This window comes from Pectinophora gossypiella, chromosome 22 (genome assembly GCF_024362695.1).
Source record: "Pectinophora gossypiella chromosome 22, ilPecGoss1.1, whole genome shotgun sequence".
Lineage (NCBI taxonomy): Eukaryota > Metazoa > Arthropoda > Insecta > Lepidoptera > Gelechiidae > Pectinophora > Pectinophora gossypiella.
Window position 1 is genome coordinate 8,291,281 of NC_065425.1, and position 8,970 is coordinate 8,300,250.

Sequence of the window (8,970 nt, forward strand, 5' to 3'; positions counted from 1 at the left end):
ACACACACACACATAAACAGCCTATATACCTACGTCCCACTGCTGGGCACAGGCCTCTTCTCAATCAACCGGAGGGGGGATGCAGCATACTCCACCACGCTGCTCCAATGCGGGTGTAAGATGATTCCGTGCTTTGGAGGGCACGTTAAGCCGTTGGTCCCGGCTATTAGCCGTAAAAGCACCTCTACCAATTCATCTAAGAAAACAATAGTATTGCTATTTTGATATTTGTTGATATTGCGCACTTGCTTTTACATGCGCAAATGTAAAATTGCAATATTGCTTTTTAGATGGCGGTGTCTACCGATAAAAACCCAAAATGAATGATTATTGATAAACTATTCGGTCTTTTATACCATCATAAGTTGGTCTCCGTCTATCGAGTGGGTTGTAAGGTGGAGTACCAAGCTTATCAACCCTGGCGTCAGGGTTATTCTACACTACACATTATCACTTGGAAAATCTTAGGATTTAACGGGCTTTTTTTCTATGGTTTAAGTTCCTGTTTACGATCAAACTGAGGTCGCAAGAGTCAGTGATCCATGACCAGATGCGATCCGTCGATCGTTAACTTACCTATAGATCATTTCTGTATAGTGAACATGATCAGTAACAATAGGCCGACGGATTTTATCACTTATTGTTTTATGTTCTATAAGAGCCATGGTAGCTCAGTTAGAAAAACGCTTGACTGTCACTTTAAGGTCGCAGGTTCGAATCCCAAATCAAGCGTGTGATTAAACCAATGATTTAGATTAATTTTGGTGTAAACAATATTTTTCTAAACTACTAGGTACTTATTATTAAAATTAAAAAAAAAATGTTTATTTTCAGATTACAATGATCCATAATTTACATAATAAAACAAAAAAAAAAACAACAAAGAATTAAATAAAATAAATAAAAATTAAATTAATGAATTCAAATTATTGAGGAAAAACCTACATTTCTTAATTAGTAGAAATGATAAGGAATAGACCTGTATTTTTTTAAATAACATTTAGCTGGGTTACATAACATAAATTGAGCGTTGAATACGGCTCTCTTCCACCCAAGACAGTGTCGAGTCATTTTTTGCACTTAGATTGACGTGATAGCAACTAAATTGAAAAATCTACACAAGCTATCCTGTTCTTAACATCCTTGTCTAAAGGGTAGCCTGTAATTTGATCAATGTACCTCCTTTTACGTATTAATTTATTCCATTTTTAAATAATAGGAAGGCATTTTATTTTGTAAGTATTTTAATAAAGGAGCATAAAGTGTTTGCAAGAAAAATGTTCTGCCTTAAGTCGTGTCAAAGAATTATGAGGTTATTCCAATTTATAAAGGGCGATAAACTCTTGTGCAGGAAAAACGGGCCTTGAATGTAAGACAGAGCTGGTTTTATCATCCGTGACTTGTGATGTAGACAAATTTATAGGTATGTATATGACCCATATCACTTTTCACAAAATGTCGCGTTGTCGCTTATAATGATCGAGCAGTCCTCTCGCCTTCGATTTGTTTCTTCCCTAATGGGTTTCTTTTTTTTTTCATGTGACCTATTTTCTGCGTACGACATTAGCTAATTGGCCGAACAAATGGGGACCGGTGAGGGCTCTCACCCGGTATTGGACTTTGCAAACAAATTTTACGAAGGGTTCCGAACCTTAAAGGGGATGATTGAACCATTACAGGATCACTTTGTTTTCCGTCCGTCTGTATGTCTGTCAAGGCTCTTTTCCAATATCTAATAGCTCCTTGAATCTGTAAAAAAAACGGAATTGGCGCCAACGTGGTTTCCTTAAGCCGTTTTACTACAACGAAGGACTTATCAGGCTATGTTCCTCAGAAACAATATATATGGCGCTGTACAGATTTTCCTTCGTTTAACCTTCTAATGTCATGGATAACACACATCCTTTATCTTTGTTTTTGGGTATAAATGATGACCCTTTTTATTACACCCAGACACAATTACATCTTCCACTCATTTATTCTGATCAAAATAAAGAGAAGGAATATAGGTAGCAACGTAATTCTATACATCATCAGCCCATTAACGTCCCCACTGCTGGGGCACCGGCCTTCCCTATGGATGGATAGGGAGACCGGGCCTTAAACCATCACGCGGGCCCAGTGCGGATTGATGGTTATTAACGAGTGCTAATGCAGCCGGGACCAACGGCACGGAGGAGATCGAGATGAAAACTTTTTTTTGGTCACCCAATTCTATACATAATGAGATCCAAATATGAAGCGACAATTATTGTTATGCTTCTGCCATTACATTGTATTTTTGAATAATTATGTACTTACCCGACTAATAAGAAAATAGGTAATTAGGTATCACGTTAAACCTCTACAGCGCCATCTATATTATTTTTGGGGAACGTAACCTGGCCAGTCCCTCATTGCACAAATCCCAGTTAGAGGTGGAATACCAACCCCATCAATCCTGGTGTCAGGGTTATTACTGAGCCGCCAAAGGCCCCTGACATGGCTCATGTAACGACTACTTACTTACATCAGTAAGTAGTAATACGCGACTTATGCTGAGCGAGGTCCTTTTATTCCGGACTCCACCGCAGATGATCGGGCCGTCAGTGCGTTGCATTTAGATACTTTGTTTTATTATTATTGTTTTTATGAATTTGGTTTGTTTTTCTTTTTGTTTTGGTATTTTTTTATTTTATATATTTTTTTTTGTCTGTGTACTTATTGATTTCCGTGTGGTTTCTGTCCTGTGTTAAATGTAATGTACCTGTCTGTCTGTGTCTGTGGTGTCCGGAAGTAATAAATGTTTCTTTCTTTCTTTCTTTCTTTCTTTAATCGGGACCAACGGCTTAACGTGCCTTCCAAACGGATCATCTTACTTTTTGGACAATCTGGTGATCAGCCTGTAATGTCCTAACCAAACTAGGGATCACAAAGTGATTTTTGTGGTATGTCCCCACCGGGATTCGAACCCGGGACCTCCGGATCGTGAGCCCAACGCTCAACCACTGAGGCCGAAGTCCTATTATGAGCTAACACGATGAGTATAGATTTTTTTTTCTACCGATTATTGTGGAATTTGCTTATATTATCCATCTTCGTACGTAATCACCTCTTTATTATCAAACAGGGCATTTGATGTGAGAAAATTCTCATCAAATTCCCACAATGGGACCCTCAATGGATTAATGAGAATAAACAAGTTATTTAACGAAGGTCTTGTGAATTTCCAGAGTCGTAAAAACACAGTGATTCCGCTTATCGACGCCGATGGGTACCAGATATAATTATGTTGCTACCTGGGAGGGTTAAAAAGGCCACAACGAAGCAATTCATCTAGAAAAGCATTATTGCAATTTGACATTAAATTTTTGCGCATATAAAAGTAGGTAATTGCGCAATGAAAACAAATTTCAAATAGCAATATTTTGCTTTTTTTATAATTTCTTCGATGTGGATTTTTAACCCCCCTGTATTGCTTCTATTTATTTTGATCAGAATGATGATGGTTTAAGGCCCGTTCTTCCTATCCATCCTTAGGGAAGGCCCGTGCCCCAGCGGTGGGGATGTTAATGGGCTGATGATGATGAATGATGTATAGAATTATGTTGCTATCTATAATGCTTCTCTATATTTTGATCACAATAATAAAGGGTGGAAAATTTAATTGTGCCTTTGCGCAATAAAAAGGGTCATCGTTAGTAAAAAGTTAAAATCTGTACAGCTCCATCTATAATGGGTGGAAGATCTTCCACCCATTATTACGTTCCTCAAAAATAATATAGATGGAGCTGTACAGATTTTAACTTTTTAATTTCATGGATATCTTTGTTTTTGTGTAAACGATGACCCTTTTTATTGCGCAAAGGCACAATTAAATTTTCCACCCTTTATTATTGTGATCAAAATATAGAGAAGCATTATAGATAGCAACATAATTATATACATCATTCATCATCATCAGCCCATTAACATCCCCACCGCTGGGGCACGGGCCTTCCCTAAGGATGGATAGGAAGAACGGGCCTTAAACCATCACGCGGGCCCAGTGCGGATTGATGATTATTAACGACTGCTAATGCAGCCGGGACCAACGGCTTAACGTGCCTTCCGAAGCACGGAGGAGCTCGACATGAAAACTTTTTTTTGTGGTCACCCATCCTATGACCGGCCTTTGCGAAAGTTGCTTAACTTCAACAATCGCAGACCGAGCGCGTTTACCACTGCGCCACCGAGCTCCTCTATACATAGGTAGTCATCCAAATATCAAGCAACAATTATTTTTGTATATGCTTCTGCCATTACATTGTATTTTAGAATAATTAATGTATCTATTTTTATACTGACCAACAACCCGATAGATTTAAGTTGACAGCACACGTCAAAGGGATTGCATATCAGCGAGATGCCTATTTTATTCGCCCGGTTTATTCATCGTTTTAAAATTAAGAGTTGTCAATCATCCGTCCCTTTCCTTTTCGATGGATAAGCTCCTCTATACATAATGTCATCCAAATATCAAGCAACAATTATTTTTGTATATGCTTCTGCCATTACATTGTAGTTTAGAATAATTAATGTATCCATGTAATGACGAAATAGGTGCTTATCACGTTCTTCTTCTTCCTTCGTGGTCCAGTAGTTGAGCGTTGGGCTCACGTTCCGGAGGCCCGGGTTCGAATCCCGGTGGGGACATATCACAAAAATCACTTTGTGATCCCTAGTTTGGTTAGGACATTACAGGCTGATCACTTGATCCAAAAGTAAGATGATCCGCGTTTCGGAAGGCACGTTAAGCCGTTGGTCCCGGTTACTACTTACTGATGTAAGTGAGTAATCGTTACATGAGCCATGTTAGGGGCCTTTGGCGGCTCAATAATAACCCTGACACCAGGGTTGATGAGGTTGGTATTCCACCTCACAACCCACACGATAAGAAGAGGACTTATCACGTTAAAGCTGTACAACTCCATCTGTATTGTTTTTACCGACTTCAAAAAAGGAGGAGGTTCTCAATTCGACCGTATATATTTTTTTTTTTGATGAATGTAGCCTGGAAATTCCCTCATTAGCTAAGTGTGTACCTGTTGACCCGTTAGCCATAAAGTAGTCTGCAGTAACATCACGTGGTTTATAGTCGCTGTGGACTTCTGAATGTTTTACTAGAAGGGTTATAAATTACTAGCTTTTGCCCGCGACTTCGTCCGCGTGGCGTGTTATAAAAGAGAAATATTCTTCATACAAAAGGATTTTCCCGCTAATTCCCGTTCCCGTAGGAATTTCGGGAATTCCTTTCTTAGTGCACCTCTACGGTACCTAAACTACGTCCCCTCTAAATTTCAGGTGCCTACGTTTAGCCGTTTAGGCTGTGCGTTGATATGTCAGTCAGTCAGTTTATTTAGATATTTAGAGGTGTCTGCGGGAATCGGGACCATTACATTAGTAGGTAGTGGTACATTACATTAGTAGGGAAGTAGGGATCGTCTATTTAACAATAGTATTCTCTTACGTTCATTCCAAAGTACGACTGAAGTCAATAAATTGATGTTACGCGAATAATCGTACCTACATACATGCATCAAATCGCGTGTAGTTACGTGGTTTTATGATGGTATGCTCGGTTGCTTTTCACACAAAAAGTAGTTTTTTTAATATTCCGTCTCGAGTTTAAACATCCGTTCTTTTATGTAAGTAATAGGTATTCTTTTAGAAATACTTATTAGATTTCTTGTACGTACCTACGTTTTTACTAGTTTTCGTTTTTTGGATATTAATTATTGAGACTATGGAATTTCATTTGATCTTCTATCGTGTGGGTTGTGAGGTGGATGACCAACCTCATCAGCCCTGGTGTCAGGGCTATTATTGAGCTGCCATAGGGCCCTGACATGACTAATGCATGTAACGACTAACGGCTTAACGTACTTTCCGAACCACGGATCATCTTACTTCCGGACAATCGGTTGATCAGACATTACTTTCCTAACATAACATATCACAAAGTGATTTTTGTGAACCCGGGATCTCCGGATCGTGAGTCCAAAGCTCAACCACTGATGTCGTTTTTCGTCGATTTAATTTGATTCGTTCCTGACATTATATTTCGTTTAATGAACGATTAGATTAGGCTAGGACATTCACAAAATCTACAAAAAAAAATATATAATTTAAATAAAATTAATCAGCATGGCGTGAATTTGTATGAAATCTCGTGCCGGTTTTTTATTCCAAGTTTATGTCCGCCAAGACGAGGACTTTGAACGAAATTGACGCAACAGATAATGAGAATAAAAATCTGCGATATAAATAGATTTCTGATTGATTTGGTAAAGAATTTCGACGTGTCAGCACCTTGCAGCTCGGTTTTTTTAAGTTCGGCCTTGATTCGTTTACATTTACATAAGCTCGCGCCTATTTCCTACTGGGGTAAGCAGAGACTATAGAATTCCATTTGCTTCGATCCTGACACACTTCTCTTGCTTCCTCTACATTCAACAATCGCTTCATACACGCACGCCGGCTCAGAGTAGATCGTACTAAACCTCTTCTAAGGACATCTCCAATGTAGGTATGTACGGTCACGAGCATTAATATGTATACACTTTGGTACCATGTCACATTAACTTTTTTGTCAAATTGAACTGTAAGCCTCACTAAATGTCTAATATGTTAGTACGACAGGGTTCTAAAGTGGGTAGTTATATTGCTCATGACTGTATGTCCTTGTCCTTAGGGCGTTGGCACTTGAAATACTTACCCTTGTCAAACCCTTGTCATTACAAGCGAAGTTAGGCACCTATCTAGATAATTTACCAAATACAATTAAATCAAACTCATCGTCATCTGCCTAGGGTAGTTTATCATGTTTTTATTTATTTATTTTTAATTGGAAGACCAACAGCTAACGATACAAAATAATAGTTAGCACTAAAAAAAATGTTTGGCAGGTTATGCGGCGTACTAAAAAAGTACTTATCCTAATAAAAAAAACAACGCTTTGACGTATTCAGGTCATTGATTTGAGCTTGTAAACAGCTTAGTTGAACAATATAGAAGACTTAGTAAATATAGGTATTGATGTATTTACCAAAAAATCCTATTCTATCCATCTTCGTAAATCTAAACAAATAGTACCCATACGATCTACTTTTTTCTAGAAGTTTCGAGATTAATCTTAAGTATCAAGGTAATTAATGGTTCTAGTAGATAACGTATATTGTATTAAGGTAAACATTTCCAATATGTAACATCTTTTTGTGGGTTGTGAGGTGAATGACCACCCTAATCAACCCTGGTGTCAGGGTTACTACTGAGCCGCCAAAGGCCCCTGAATTGGCTCAAGTAACGATTACTGACTTACATTAGTATAGTGAGCGGGGCCAATGGCTTAACGTGCCTTCGGAAGCACGGATCATCTTACTTTCGGACAATCGGGTGACCAGCCTGTAATGTCCTAACCAAACTAAGGACCACAAAGTATTTTTTGTGATATGTTCCCACTGGGAATCGAACCCGGGTCCTCCGGAACGTGAGCCCAAAGGTCAACCATTGGACCATGGAGGTCGTTCATGAAACTGTAATGACCGAACAATACTTAAGTTTAAAACTTTTCCTTCCACTTTCTTATTCTTTGACTTCAGCTTGCCTTACTTAATTAAGTCTTAACTGGAAACTTTAAAGACTAAGTTACTGAACTAATAAACTTTGCGTTCATCATCATCATTAATTTAAGAGCCACGCTCTTGTCGGTGTAGCTTTATCCATGCTACTTTTTAGGGAACAATAGAGCAGTGGTTTGCCTTCCGCCAAGTTTGTGCAGCTGTGGATAATTTAATCAAATTCCGTAGATGATTCAACTTTGTTAGTATACCTATTTATAAACTGGTAATATTATCTATTTATAAGTATAAACCGATTCTTTCGAAATTTCCAGAATTGTGTATTGTTGTATTATTAACACGTGTATGAGAACAAGTATTTTTTTATTCATATCTATAAGTGCTATGTTGTCAAATTACCAGTTCTTGATCGCCGCTTCTCAAAAAACATGAATTACTGATACAAAAAAAAACACTACCTACGTAGATTGTTTAACTGTACCTATTATGTACATAAGTAATTCAAACAAATGGGGACAGTTATAAAACTACTAGCTTTTGCCCGCGACTTCGTCCGCGTGGCGTGTATCTATATTACGCGGATTTGATTTTATCATACAAATGTTTTTTCCCGCTAACTCCCGTTCCCGTGGGAACTAAGCTTTAAGTTTACTAAGGTACCTGCATGCCAAATTTCAAGCGTCTAACTTAAGCAGTTTAGATTTTTCATACAAAAGGATTTTCCCGCTAATTCCCGTTCCCGTGGGAATTTCGGGAATTCCTTTCTTAGTGCACCTCTACGGTACCTAAGCTACGTCCCTTCTAAATTTCAAGTGCCTACGTTTAGCCGTTTAGGCTGTGCGTTGATATGTCAGTCAGTCAGTTTCTCCTTTTATATATTTAGATAGATAGCTACTGATATAGGTAGTAACTATAGGATAAGATTTAGTTTCATCCAGACACAATGGGGGACTTTCCAGGCTACACATACACACATACATACATAAACTCACGCCCGTAATCCCTAATGGGGTGGGCAGAGCCACAAGTAATCAAAGACAATTTGCAGCCACTGTTGATACGATTCAACATCCAATCAAATCAATCAATCAATTCTTCCGTTCATTTTTTCCGGGCTACGTTCCCCAAAAACAATATAGATGGCGTTGTACAGATTTAATATGGAAATTACCTATTTTCTCATTGCTCGTATTCATATTTATTCAAAAATACAATGTAAACAGAAGCATATATAAAAATAATTGCTTGACATTTGGATCAGTTTATGTATGGAATTTCGTTTATACCTATATTGCTTCTCTTTATTTTGATTAGAATAATAATGTGAGGAAGATGTAATTGTGCGTGGGTGATACCCAAAACAAAGATAAGT